The sequence below is a fragment of the Camelus ferus genome, chromosome 6 (assembly GCF_009834535.1).
Source record: "Camelus ferus isolate YT-003-E chromosome 6, BCGSAC_Cfer_1.0, whole genome shotgun sequence".
Taxonomy (NCBI): domain Eukaryota; kingdom Metazoa; phylum Chordata; class Mammalia; order Artiodactyla; family Camelidae; genus Camelus; species Camelus ferus.
The window spans coordinates 20,692,187-20,707,348 of NC_045701.1; the positions used below are offsets into that span (position 1 = coordinate 20,692,187).

The 15,162-nt window shown below is 37.6% G+C and overlaps 1 protein-coding gene and 1 non-coding gene across 5 annotated transcripts in view; both read left to right on the forward strand.

Moving 5' to 3' along the window:
- Nucleotides 1-15,162, forward strand: part of TP53BP1 (tumor protein p53 binding protein 1) — an 81,546-nt gene that overhangs the window by 892 nt on the left and 65,492 nt on the right. The window lies entirely within an intron of this gene.
- On the forward strand, nt 4,757-4,846 carry LOC116664598. The gene has a single exon (XR_004321119.1). It is a non-coding gene; the product is annotated as a small nucleolar RNA SNORD88 (small nucleolar RNA).

Genomic DNA, 15,162 nt, shown 5'->3' on the forward strand with positions numbered 1-15,162 from the left:
GACGCTCCGGGTCTGCGGCTTCCAGGGCCCCGGGTTAGTGGCTGACTCCCAGCACCCCCCATCCTTTTCCAGAGGGAGCTCCCACTCCGACTTGAGTAGGGGTGGGGGATCTGAGGGACCGGTTGGAGGAGTGAGCCTATTGTCTCAGCGCCAGAAGAAGCTTCTAGTTAAGGTGTTTCCCGGAAAAGTACTTTCTGACAATTCCGCAGTCTCGCCCAAACTGAGGGGAGCCATCTTGTCCCTCTCTGGCTCCGAGTTTGTAGGGCTGTATCCTTCTGTGTTGGTGTGTCTGTGTTATCATTGTCTGGAGCTTTTTTTTTTTTTTTTTTTTTGGGTCATCGCTTGCTAGGGTCCTAGATTCCTTCCCATCCTCATTGCCTCAGGCCCTGGGTGTGTGGTGTGCTCTGAAACACTGTGCAGTATCGGAGGGACGGATTGACCTTCCGGCCCTGAGTCCCTGGGGGGTTGTTATTCCGAAGATAGTGGTTGGCTAGTCTCCATCTCTGCTGCGTGCAATGAGCTCAGACTGCAGCAAGGGGGGTTTGAGTAAAACCCAGGAAAGACCTTCTCAACTACAAGTAATGTGACACAGTGAGTTGGATAACCTTGGGAGGCAATGGTATTACTTACTCCAGGGAATTCTCAAAACAGAAGGGGCAATATTTGAACGAACGAAGGGCTTGGCCCTTACAAAAGGAAAAAACAGGGAATGTGAAAGAGGACTGAGGAGGCTGACACTGTCTTATGACTGTCTGGTACATCCTTGTAAAAATGGTACCTGCTGTAAGTCTCCCCTCCCCCATTCCTCAGTGTGTCCCCACCACCTAATCCCCACTCCAGCTTCTTCCTTTACCCAGGATACTGAATCATTCTATATATTATGTATCAGATGGAAAGCCTGTCTTTCACCCTAGGGCTCCTGCAGCACTTTTTCGGGTCCCCTTTGCCTTACACTTTCTGGATGGTATGGGGAAGAAAGGAGCACAGTACCTGATTCAGCAAAGCTGCCTCTAAGCCACATTCTGCTCCACCTCCTCTCTGGAGGCCCTGAGGAAGATTGGACAGTGTCTGCATTTTAAGTACCTTACGACAGTCCTGGTTCCTATCACGGAGCATGTATTTAGCAAAACATCCAATCCATTCTGCAATTTGGGTATGGCCCTACCTGAAACTAACAAAATGTTCTCTGTCAATTATATCTCAATTTTTAAAAAATTGAACATGGCCCTGAAAATCCTTTTTGTAGCAGAGAGGGAGAAATAAGAGTACTGGCAGAACATAGGATGGTGGGGGTGCATCACCCTATATGACACATGAGAAAATGCTCTGCTACACCTCTGCATCACCGTTTGCAGATCCGAATCTGGCAAAGAACATAGAGAGATGGGCAGGCCTCCTTTTCTGCAATCAGAAAAGAGTGCCACGTGGAGACAGAGCAAGAATAGGTTGTAGGGAGAGGAAGGGGACAGTTTCCATAGCAACTGTAGAGATGAAGCCTTTAACTGGCACAGGGCCTCAGTATAAGGGTCAGCAGCAGTTAACCATGGGCCCTGCTTTCATCGAGTCTGACAAAGAGGTAAGACAATAGATCTGAATGGTATAGAGAAGGACCACACACTGATCAGATGGTAGGGGCAGAACTTCAGGTTTGCTAGGATTGGCTTTTATTAATCAGAGCTGCAAATACAGACTATGGTAGTACTAATTGAAAAGTATGGAGTGTTAGCATCTACTCTCCAGAATTTTACAACTGAAGACAGAAAACACTGACACACATACATAGAAGGCATAGAACCCTGAATAAAAACTTTAAAGAAATACATTTATATATGAATTGCAAAGTATATAATGATCTATTTTGTGTTTAGGAGTGGTGTGCTGTGGCAGGAGCCTAGCAGTAAAAGGATGCCATTCCAAGGCCGGTCCAGTTAGGAACCTATGATACACATGATTGTGAGGCATGTACAGCAGTTGGTGGGGATTACAGAGCCCACTGTAGCATTTCATTTAACTGCTGGCCCCCTGCACTGATGAGGTATGATCTTTTGGGAACTCTTCTATTCTGTACACTCTCATCATTCAGCATTGGCTGAAATGGTGGTTACAACCAATGCTTTCCAAACTATTTGTGATGAAAGACCCTTGAATTGTGGAAGGGGTCTCAAGGATCCATCACTGAAAAAGGAGGTTAGAAGAGGTGTAAAAGGAAGACACTATTATAAGATCTTACCTTGGGTGTGCACTGGCGTGGACAAAAGGCAAAAGATAGTATAGATCTCAAATGGTTTGAAAGGTAATTGTAACCTTGGCTAAATTTAAGCCAGTTAAAGGATTCTCTGCCCCCAGATCTTCGTCAGTTCATAGTATAGAGTGATAAATATCCAACAGGTAAATTATACAGATGCTTAGCAGAGTAAGAGGGGCATCTCTAAAATTTTTGTGAAAATAATTTCATTTTTGGTATTTAAATTATTGAAGTTGTCTTCATGAGAGAATCAGAACTTTATTGGAATGAGTTATGCTCATCATGAGTTACGTATGTGTGGGAGAGGAAGGCACCATAAGCCTTTCAATTCTTAGGGTCTCCATTAAAACTTAAGCTAGCTGTGATTATTCATAAGGGAAAAAAAATGCTGGCTTCTCCCTGCTGGCCCAATGAGTGTCAATGGTTTTTCTGGGGATCTGAGCTCACTTGGCAGAAATCCAGCCTGTTCTGCTGGATTGCATGGTCTTATCAACCAAAATATCCAAAAGGAGCTGTATGCAGCTCACATTCCCACCTTGTACTCAGTTCTGCCTATAAAGCATTCTTTACACAGAGAGAGGCGTGTTGAATTACAGGATTGCTGTGTCAGAAGCTTATCCTTGGCTTTTGGGGAAGATGCTATGATCATAATGCATACCAGCAGCCGGGGGGGTCACCTCTTAGCATGAACAGCTGGTTTATCTGCAGAGGCACTGAGTGAAATAACCTCTACAAGGCACTGAGTAAAATAATCTCTCAAAAGTTTGAGATGGGGGAGAAGTCTGCATTATTCCTACGTCTGGCACATAGAGGAGGCCCACAGTAAACATTTGTTGGATAGTTTTCCTAATTATTATTTGTTCACTAAGTATTGGAAAGAGCAAGGGCACTGGGTTTACTTTCCCTGTGTAGAACATTATAAAGGACAATGAAGAAATTTCCCCTTTTCCCTTCCTGACTCTCCACACCTCTTTTTTTTTTTTTTTAAAGAAAGTGAGTCCTCAAAGAAACATTTATGAATACTGTTTTCTCTTGTCCATTCCATTAGCCTCCTCGATGGAAGTTAGTGTTTGGCTGTGGCCACTGATACCACCTTTTCCTTTAGTTTGAACAAAGCTACCTATTATTATAGGGGTCTTTAAGGATTTTCTTGTGGTGGTTAAGACATGGTGGTAAAGAGAATCTAAATTTATAACTTAGTTTTGAGGCCATACCTGTGTATGAATTAAATTTTGCATCATTTTTTCAAGATATTCATAGAATGGAGTTACTTTCCTTCAAGGAATACTAGGCTTGCAGAAATATGGTCCCCTTTACAATATTACAAACTCACAAATACTTTTGCCCTGTCTTCTCAATCAGTTCTTTCTTGAAGATCCTTTATCGGATGCCCTAACTTCCCTTTCTAACAATACCTCCTGCAAATAACTGGCTTTAGCCTTTTCATCCAGTGAATCTGAGGCACTTGCCTTTCCCTCAGTCATTCTTGTACTTTTTGTTCAGACTGTCTCTTCTTCCTTAAATGCATTGTTACCCTTAATTCTCATCTAGGGATTTACCTTTATGATTAACTTTATTTGTGAAATAAGGTTCCATCTCACTCCACAAAGGATTTAAGGAGTATGCCCTAACTCAAACACAGCTGCTTCTCTGAATTCCTCACTTGCCAACTGTGTAAATTTAGGCAAGTTGCTTATCCTCATTGTGCTTTAGTTTCCTCATCTGTAAAATTATAATAGCATCTCACCTTAAGGGTTGTTTTGAGAATTAAGTGGGACAGTCTTTTAAGTATGCTTAACACAATGCTTTGAATTCATTCTATTTTAGCTATTCACTCAGTAATATTTATTGAGCACTTACTGTGTGCTGGCAAATGAAACACACAAAGATCCCTTTTCTTGTGGAGCTTACATTCTAGTGGGAAAAATAGATAATAAATAATAAGTAGGTAAATTATATAGCATGTCAGCAAGTGGTTAGTGCTGTGGTAAAAAAAAAAAATATATATATATATATACAGTAAGGGTGACTGAGAATGCTGGTGAGGGTGTGTGATAGGGAGGAATGGTGAAGGGGCAGGAAAGTGCAATTTTAAAGGGGCTGGTCAGGGTAGGCCTTATTAAGATGAGACTTGAGCAGACCTGAAGGAATTAAGGGAGTTGCTATTTGGATCTGGTAGAGAATCTTATAGGCAGAGAGGACAGCCAGTACAAAGTCCCTCAGGTAGCAGTAGGCCTGGTACATTCAAGGACTAGCTGGAGCCCACTGTGGCTGGAGCAGAGAAGCAGAGTGAGAGGAGGAATAGGAGATGAGATCAGAGATAAGAGAGGCTAGATCACATAGGGCCTTATAGGCATTGTGAGGACCTTGGTTTTTACTCTGAGTGAAACAGGAAACAAATGCAGGCTATTGAACAGAGGCATGTTATGGTTTGACTTAGATTTTTACAGGATCATTTTGGCTGCTCTATTGAGAACAAACTGTAGAAGTTGTAAGGATTAAAGTGGGAAATTACTCTCATAATGTCCAGTACTGGGCTGTGATCACCCGTGAGGATAAGTACCCCGCAGGACCTTTGATACCTGGGGGTCTGAGGGGCCCTGGTTTAAAAAATAATAATAAAGTGGGAAACCAGTCAGGGAACTTGCAGTAATCTGGGTGAGCAATGTTGTAGCTCAGATCAGAGTGATGTCAGTGGAGATGGTGAGAATTGGTGGGATGCTGGATGCACAGTATTTTAAAGGTAGAGCCAATCTGATTTCCTGCCTCTTCAAATGGCGAGCGAGACAAAAAGAGAGTAAATAGTGACTCCAAATATAAACCAAAAACTTTTAGAAAGTTACCTATAGGAGGAGAGAGGAAACAGATTGTAAGGCAGCCAGGGATGGAAGGTAGACTTTTTGGAATTTATCTTATTTTGTAAATTTGATGTTGGAATCATATAAATGCTTTACGTAAGTATAAAACAAAATTAAATCAAAATGACCAACCTGACAAATATTTCCAGAATATATTTTTAAAACTCTCCTACAAATCAATAAAAAAAGACAACCCAATTATAAAGTGGACAATTTGAATGGACTTTCACAGAGATGATATACGAATGGCCAACAAGTATCATGAAAAGTGTTTAACATCATTTGTCCTAAGGAAATGCAAATTAAAGTGAGTGTAATATCACTTATCCACAAAATGGCAAAAATAACATCAAATGTTAGCAAAGAGATGGAGCAAATAGGACTCTCATAAACTGCTAATAGTAATGTAAAATGTTATAATTACTTTATATAAGTATTTGGAAGTGTATCGTAAAACTAAACATCTGCGACCCCAAAATTCCAAACCTAGGCATTTACCCAAGAAAAATGAGCACATATATGTCCACAGAGAGATCTGTGATGGCTGTTCATAGCCAAAACCTGGAAACAACCCAAATGTCCATCAATAGGAGATTGAATAAACTGTGTTACCTTCATGCAATAGAATACTACTCAGCTATAAAAAGAAACTACAAATATACACAACATAGATGAAAAATAAAAAACATTATGTTGAAACAAAAGAAAACACAAAAGAATACTGTTAGTCAGTCTCCTGAGAAGTAGATGCCAAGATGTGATTAGATGTGCAAGAGATTTATTAGGGGAGTATATTGGTTATCTACTGCCTTGAAACAAACTACTCCAAAATTTAGTAGCTTAAAATAACAAACATTTATTATCTCACATTGTTTCTAAGGATCTGAAATCCAGGAGCAAGTTAGTGAGTAGTTCTGGCTTAGGGTTTCCCCTGAAGTTGCAGTCAAGATGGCAGTTGGGGTTACAGTAATCTGAAGGTTTGACCAAAGCTGGGTAATCTGCTTGCAAGATGGCTCATTCACATGGCTGTTGGCAAGAAGCCTCAACTCGTCACCATGTAGGACTCTCCATAGGTCTACTTGAGTATCCTGATGACATGGCAGCTGGCTTCTCCCAGAGCAAGTGAACCAAGAAAGGAAGGAGGGAGATACAATGCCTTTTTAATGACATAATATTGGAAGCCTTATTCTATTTATTAGAAGTAAGTCACTAAGTCTAGGCCACTCTCAAGAGAAAGGAAATTGACTCTACCTTTTGAAGGGTATATCACAGAATTTGTGGATGTATTTTAAACCACCACAGGGAGAGATCAGGGAAATGCAGAGAGAGCCTCAGCCCAAGATACAGCTCTGAAATCTGTGGAAGAAGAGAGGAAAGGAGTGAGGATTGGAAAGGAAGAGTCTGTCCTACAGCATAGTTTCTCAAAAGGTTTGGCCAGGCAGATGAAGAGTCTTCAAGTCAAAGGCACCTGTTGGAAGAACCTTTATATCATAGTATTGGGCCTGCCTTTGTAGCCCTGCTGTTCTCTGATATTGGCTGGGATCAGCCTTTGGAACATGTGGCTTTGGTGCAAATGTGGGGGTAGATCCAGAGTGGTGGCAGGTGGGGTCATCAGCCAAATATGCTCTCTACAAGCAGATTTCAGTGGTGCATATTCATGGTCACAAGTAAATACTGAGTGAATAAATTTACGTGAAATTCTAGAGTGGGTAAAACTTAATTACAGTGATAGAAGGAAAATAAGTGGTTGGTAGGGGCTGGGGAGGGGATAGGAATTGATTGCAAAAGGCACAAGGGAAATTTCAGGGTGATGAGAATGCTCCATACTTGATTCTGGCAGTGGCTGCACACATATATACAATTGCTGAACTCATCAAACTCTACGCTTAAAGTGTGCACATTTTATTGTGCATAAATGATACATAAGTTTACTGAAAAACAGGAGGTGCCACGTCACATTAACAATACCAAATGTTAGTGAGGATGTGCCGGACCTGAAACTCTCATATGTTAATGGGAGTATACAATTGTACAACCATTTTGGAAAACGCTTTGGCAGTTTCTTATAGAGTTAAACAAATGCCTATCCTGTGACCCACCAGTTCCACTCCTGGATATCAACCCAAGAGATATGAAGACATACATTCACAAAAAGACTTATTTATGAATGTTCATAGCAAATTTATTTATAATGGTCCAAAACAACACAAATATCCATCAATAGTTGAATTGATAAACAAATTGTGGAGCATATATACAATAGAAGCTTACTGAGCGATTAAAAAACGAACTCCTGACACATGCAACAACATGGATGATTCTCAAAAGTGTTGTGTTGAGCAAAGGTGGATAAAAAAGTCTACAGACTGTATAATTCCATTTCTATAAAACTGTTAAGCAGACAAAACTAATATATGGTGATGGAAATCAGAATATGGTTGCCATAAAAAACTCTCTGAAGTGATAAAAATGTTTTATATCTTGATTGGTATGTAAGTTTAATAGATGTATACATTTATCAAGACTCATCAAATTATACAACTAAGAATTATGCATTTTGCTTTATTTAAATTTTATCTTAATAAAAAATCAAAATAAGAAAAGCAGCTACTAAAAATAAAAATGAAATAAATTAACCTGTGTATTAAATTGTATAAATAAATAAGAATTATTTCAAATGCCTTAAAAATACAATAGTTTAACTGTGCATTTTATTTTATTTATTTATTTTTAATGGAGGCACTGGGAATTGAACCCAGGACTTTGTGCATGTTAAGCATGCGCTCTACCACTGAGCTATACCCTGCCAACCTAACTGTACATTAAAAACATTTTTATTGTGGTAAAATACACATAAAATTTACAATTTTAACTATTTTTAAATGGACAGTTCAGTGATTACTAAATACATTCATAATGTGGTGGAACCATCACCACAATACATCTCCATAACTCTTTTTATCTTATAAAACTGAAACTCTATGCTTATTAAACAATAACTCCCAATTCCGCACTACTCTCCAGTTCCTGGTAAGCACCATTCTACTTTGTCTCTATGACTTTTAAATTTTTTTTTTCCGTTTCTATGATTTTGACTACTCTAAATACCTTATATAAGTGGAATAATACAGTATTTGTCTTTTCACTCAGCATAAAATCTTCAAGATTCACCCATGTTGTAGCATGTGTCTTACAAATTTTTATGGGATATACCCTAAGAAAAAAATAAACTAAAAAGAGTTTAAAAGTTTTCCTTAGTTATCTTTTTAGTAGTAATATTGTTTTTTCCCTGAGATTATTGTATCTATATAATAGAATAAAGTAAATAAATAAATTATGTTAATGCTATCAGAAATTAAGATGTTGATTATACTAGAAAGGGATAAAATATAAACTCAAGAAAGTTGGATAAAACCCCTGAAATCTTAAAATTTAGTTGGAAAAAGTTAAACAATGATCAATTCAGTAGCAGGAAGCATTCCAATCATCTAAACTACTGTCTTTAAATGCATTTACTACTACATGAACCAACATTTCTTAGGGAAACATCTGATTCTAGGTCTGGGGCAGGAAATAAACAAGATGAACCTGGAACATCTTGTTATACCAGAAAGCAAGGAAGCTATCCAAGACTGCTGGAATCCTGTCAAAAGGAGCTAATGTGAAAGGATTTCCACAGTACAAAGATGGGACAATATGCATTTCAAAATTAATAATTGCAGTGGGTTGAAGCACACCAAATGTGTTAAAACCTGTAGTTCATAATGACAGTAAAAACAAAAATCTCATAAGTCATCTTTGGAATATGCTGGAAAACCTCATTATTTACAGAGCTATTCTCTATTACATAGAAAACCTCAACTCATTATTTTGAGAACTAGTAAATCAAAGGAAAGAATCAAACATTTATTCTGCCTTTCCTTAGGTAATTAAATCTTTGATGAATTGATTTATTTATAGAAGAAGTCTAGCTAATTAATGGAGATAGTGTGTTAAAATTAGAATATCACTTATTTGCTGCTCCCAGTGAATTAATGCAGCTATTAATGATTATCAATGACTGCTAAACTATCAAGTAAAAAGGTGGTTAATATTTGAACCTCTTAACTGTAACAAAAATACATTTAACCAGATGTTATATGCCTCCTGATGAGATGCAATAGGAAGTATATGATACCAGTTATGAAGTATTCTTGCCAAAAAAGTACATAAATCTGAACAAGTATACCTATCTGCCTATTTATAAAAAATAAAAGGGAAATGCATTAAATGATACCAAGGGATGCAATCAGAAAAATTCACAAAGTTGGAGATTTTACAGAACAAATGACTTGGTTTCATCAACAAATAAATTTCAGGAAGTGAAAAAGAGGAAGAACTTACAGATTAAAGATATCTAAGATAAGTATCATCCAAATGCAATGTGTAAACCTTGTTTGGAACTGTAAAAACAGAATTATGAGACATTTGGAGAAATTTAGACACATATTTGATAACTTTAAAAATTACTGTTAATTTTCCTTGTGATACTGATGTTATACTTAAAAGATTCTATGTATTTAACACATACAAATATTTATGGATGAAATGATACCTGTCTTGGATTTTCTTAGAGATAATCAGTTGTGGGGAAGTGTGTAGGTATATAGATGGGAGGTGGGTGGGTAATAGATGAAACAAGATTGAGTACTTGTTGGTAAGTGTTGAAGTTGGAGGGTAAGTACATGGGTTATTTTTTCCTTTTTATTAAAAAAAAAGTCTCCAAGCTTTTTGTTATAAACAGCAGTAAGGAAGAAGTTGATGGCAATCAACTGAGATGGAGAAGTAGAGCAGGTTTGAGAGAAAAGATGAGTTCAATTTTAAGCACATTGAGTTTGAGATGTCAATTGGACATCCAAGTGGAGGTATGGAATAGGCTATTAAGTATATAAGTTCAGGATTTGGGAGAGAGGTCTGGCTTGGAATATAAAGTTGGGAGTCACTGGTATAAAAATGGTAGTTATGGCAATGAGACTGGATGAGATCAAGAAAGGGACAGGTGTAAACAGAGCTTAGAACATGCTCAATACATGTTCATTACAATCACATGACTAAAATTCTTTTGACTTCTTTCTCCTATAAACTCCTTAGCACTTTTATTGTATCTTGTATTATAATTGTTTGTATACATGTCTTATCTCTATAAATTTTAATTTTCCTGAAGGTAGGAAGTAGATCTTAATCATCTTTATACATCATTCCCTCTTCATCACCATGGAGCCAAAATGGTGCCTTGCACATAAATGAATTGAAATTAATAAATGAACTTAAGGTTGTGAAGAAATTTTGATCAAGGCTTGGGATTTTCTGGCTTTAGTTCCACCAGACTCCCTATGTTGATGGGCTTATAAGTGAGCAGGGCCAAGATGTGTTCTTGTGTGTAGTTTTCTTGCTGACCAGTTAGCACACTAGTCCTGTACAGCCTAGATCCAGCCCTACCTAAGATATTACAGAGGGGAGATGGGTGAGGTGACTCAGGGTAGAGTGAAGGAGGATGTGAAATAATGACACGGGGAATAGGATACAAAACTAGGCAGTGAGTGCACCTGACATGTACCCACACTTACCTTGAAGATGAACAGACACTTCATAGCTCAGCTGCTCATGCATGAGTAGGAATCAGCTTGGTGTCTTTGTCCTCTGATGTGTTCTATTTTCTTAGATTTCTCAGCCCCAGAAAAGAAAAACTCATTTCTGCCCATTGGGACTTAAGAGTTTAGGAGTAGCTGTTTTTCTGTTTTTGTTTCAATATGCAAGGTGAACAAGGGGAGGACACCTTCTACCCCCCTGGCTCTGATTCCTGGTAGTTTCCAAAGGCTCTAAGAATATTCCTTTTCTTCCTCTCATCCTATTCCTATGTCAAGTGCAGGTAAACTTTTCTTACAGTTTTGCCTAGTACAAATCCTGTTCAGCAACGATCTTAGATAATTTGGCACCATTTCTTTTTTTTTCTTTTTTTAATGTAACCACACTATAATTATCAAGATCAGGGAAAAAACCCCCATCAATTCAGTACTACTAAACAATCTCTAGACCTTATTCAAATATCACCAGTGCTCCCATTAGAATTCTTAATAGCAGAATGAAAACCAAGTTCTTGTCCAGGATTCAGTTCTGGATTACATGTTGCATGTGATGGTCTTGTCTCCTTGGTCTTCTCAAATCTGCAAGAGTTCCTCGAGCTTTCTTTGTCATTCTTGATCTTGGCGTTTCTCTCGCTCTTGCTCTTACTCTCTCTCTCTTTGAAGACTATGGGCTACTTATTTGTAGAGCTCCTATCAATTTTGGCTTATCTAATGGTTCCTCATGATCAGACTCAGATTATGAATTTTGGGCAGGAATACAATTAAACTGATGTTTCCTTCTCAGTGTATTGTATTAAGCGGCACTTGATAGTATTTTGTCCCATTATTAGAGATATTAACTGGGATCACTTCGTTAAGTTATCAAATTTTTTCACTGCAAATTTACTGCTTTCTGTTTGTAATAATTCAGTACATTTTAGGGGATAGTTTGAGACAATGTAAATACCTCTTTTTCCAGCACAAGTTTTAGCATCAAAGATATTTATTTTAAATCATCTTTAATGTAACACATAAAAAAGCAAATGAAAGGCAATGTACAAATGTTTGTATTATAAACAGAACATCTATGTAATGCCTTTGGTGTTTAAAAAAACCCAAACATTTCCAAGCACCTCAGTTGGCTCCTAAAGAATTACAACCTCTTCTATCCTCTCTAAAATTAACCACTAGACCTGACTTTTTGTGAATCATATAATTTCTTTACTATATTTTTATGATCTATGTATGTATCTTTATTAAAATTTAGGTCTGTCTCTTTGAAAAACCTTTTTATTGTAGTAAACACACAACATAAACTTTACCATTTTAAGCATTTTAAACTGTACAGTTCAGTGGCATTGAGTGCATTCACATTGTTATGCAACTACCACAACCATCCATCTCCAAAACTTTTTCATCTTCCCAAACTAAAACTCTATACTAATTAAACTAATTTCCCCCCAGCCTTTGGAAACCACTGTTTTACTTTCTATCTCTATATATTTGTCCATTCTAGGTATCTCATATAAGTGGAATCATGCCATATGTGTCATTTTGTATTTAGTTTATTTCACTTAGCATGTTTTCAGGGTTCATTCATGTTGTAGCATGTTGGTAGCTCTTGATTCTTATCCTGTAGTACTGGCTTCCAGGAAATTAGGGATTGGAAAGGAAAGCTGGGAGAGAGTGCGAATGTGGTTTGGTGCAAATGTAGTTTGGTGCAGCTATTATGGAAAACAGTGTGGATATTCCTTAAAAAATAAAAATAGAGTTACTATATGATCCAGCAATCCCACTCCTGGGCATATATCCAGAGAAAACTCTAATTTAAAAAGATACATGCACCTCAGTGTTCATAGCAGCACTATTTACAACAGCCAAGACATGGAAGCAACCTAAATGTCCATCAACAGATGACTGGACGAAGAAGTTGTGGTATATATACACAATGGAATATTACTCAGCCATAAAAAAGAATGAAATAATGCCATTTGCAGCAACATGAATGGACCTAGAGATTATCATACTTGTGAAGGAAGTTAGAGAAAGGAAAATATCATATGACATCACTTATATGTGGAATCTAAAATATGATACAAATGAACTTATTTACAAACCAGAAATAGACTCACAGACATAGAAAACAAACTTATAGTTACCAAAGGGGAAAGGGGTGGGAAGGAATATATTAGGAGTGTGAGATTAGCAGAGATAAACTACCATATATAAAATAAACAATAAGGTCCTACTGTATAGCACAGAGAACCATACTCAATATCTTATAGTAACCTATAAAGGAAAAGAATATGAAAAAGATTATGTGTGTGTGTGTGTGTGTGTATATGTATATATATATATATATATATATATATATAGCTGAATCACTATGCTGTACACCTGAAAATAACACAACATTGTAAAGCAACTATACTTCAATTAAAAAAGAAAGAAAAGCTGAGAGGGAGGACAAGAGCCAGGAACTCTGGAGTCACAGGATGAGAATCTTAATTTTATTCAAAAAATTTATTGTTTTTAAATTTTTTTATTGAGGTAACATTGGTTTATAACATGTTTCATGTGTACAACATTATGTTTCTACTTCTTTATACCCTACCGAGTGCTCACCACCAAAAGTTTAGTTTCTATCCATCACCATACAGTTGACCCCCTTAGCCATTTTTTCTTCCCCCAACCCCTTCCCCTCTAGTAACCACTACTCTGTTCTCTGTGTCTACATGTTTATTTTTGTTTGGTTTGTGCATTTATTTTGTTTTTGTTTGCCCCACATACGAGTGAAATCATATAGTATTTGTCTTCCTCCATCTGACTTACTTCACTTACATAATACCCTCAAGGTCCATCCATGTTGTCACAAATGGCAAGATTTCATTTTTTATGGCTGAGTAGTATTCCATTGTATGTGTGTGCATATATATACCACATCTTCTTTATTCATTCATCTGTGTTTGGCACTTAGGTTGTTCACAGGATGCGCATTTTAAAGAGGAGGGAATCGACAAACTTCTATCAAACTTGAAGTTTGATAGAAGTCAAATCTAATGAGGTGATTTGACAAGAAATTTTCAGAATCAGTTATTAACCAACATTTTTAGACTAACTGCTTTGTGCTAGGCACTAGATTTATGGAGGTTAAAGCCAGGTTGCAAAGGATTGTAGTCACTGGTATGGAAGCAGAATTTGGAGCGTAAGGACAAAAGAAAGGCCTGGAGCTTGATTGAGAAGTAGAGTGGAGGGGAGATGTGGGAGTTTTGAGTGCTTCTATAGGAAAAGGGAATAAGCCAGAGAAGAAGGCTGGCAGACTCCATCAGTATTCAGATAGGCGAGGATTCCATTTTTCTCCCTCTCCTACCACAACTCCCTGTTTCTACCCCTCTGTTTCTAGGTAAGCAGCTTCTGGTGGAGTTGAGCTCTTTGGATTAAACATTTGAAAACGTGGGTGGGAGAAAACAGTAGCTAACACTGTAGTCACAGTTGTGCTTGGTGTTGTATGTTTGTGAGAAACTCAGGCTGACAAGAGGGCCTGCAGCTAACCAGTTGGCTGAAAAATTAAGCTACCTGAAAGCACGGCAGTGTGCTGCCTTGGTGGGGTTCTGCTCATGTGCCTCCAGGGCCTCACTATGTGGGTGCAGTAGAGCTGGCTGGGGCTCTGGAAAGGTTTGAAAAGTGGGTTAAAATGAATAAGGACGATAAACAAAATGTGATATATACATACAATGGAGTATCATTCAGCCTTAAAAAGAAAGGAAATTCTAACACATGCTATTAAAATTAAAACATGGATAAACCTTGAGGGCATTATGCTAAGTGAACTATGTCAGATACAGAAAGGCAAATATTGTATGATTCCATATGTATGAGGTCAAATTTATAGAGACACAAAGGAGAATGGCAGTTGCCAAGGCCTGAGGGAGAGGGGAATGGGGAGTAAGTGTTGAGTGGGAATAGAGTTTTAATTTGGGGAGACAGAAAGTTTCTGGAGATGGATGGTGGTGATGGTTGCACATCAATGTACTTAATGCCATTGAACCATCCATTTACAAATGGTTAACGTGGTAAATTTCATGTTCTGTATATTTTACCACAATAAAAAAATGAATAGAGCAATGTGGCAAAATGTTAACAATGTGTGAATCTAGCTGAAAGTGTTTATGAGAGATTATACTGTTCTTTTTTTATTATACTATTTTTGTAACTTTTCTGTTGCTCTGAAATTGTTTTCAAAATAAAAAGTTTACTTAGAATGAACAGGAGGATGTTCTATAGAGATAAGATACAGAGCAGTTGGGATTGCTTCCACTGCAGGGTGGCAGGTACCTATTAAGCATATCAGCCTGGTGTTAGGAAGTTAGTATCACAGGCAACCACTGACTACTTAAGCAATTGCTTTCACATCTTAATCATATCATCACCTATTTGTCTGACTTCTTCATAAGGA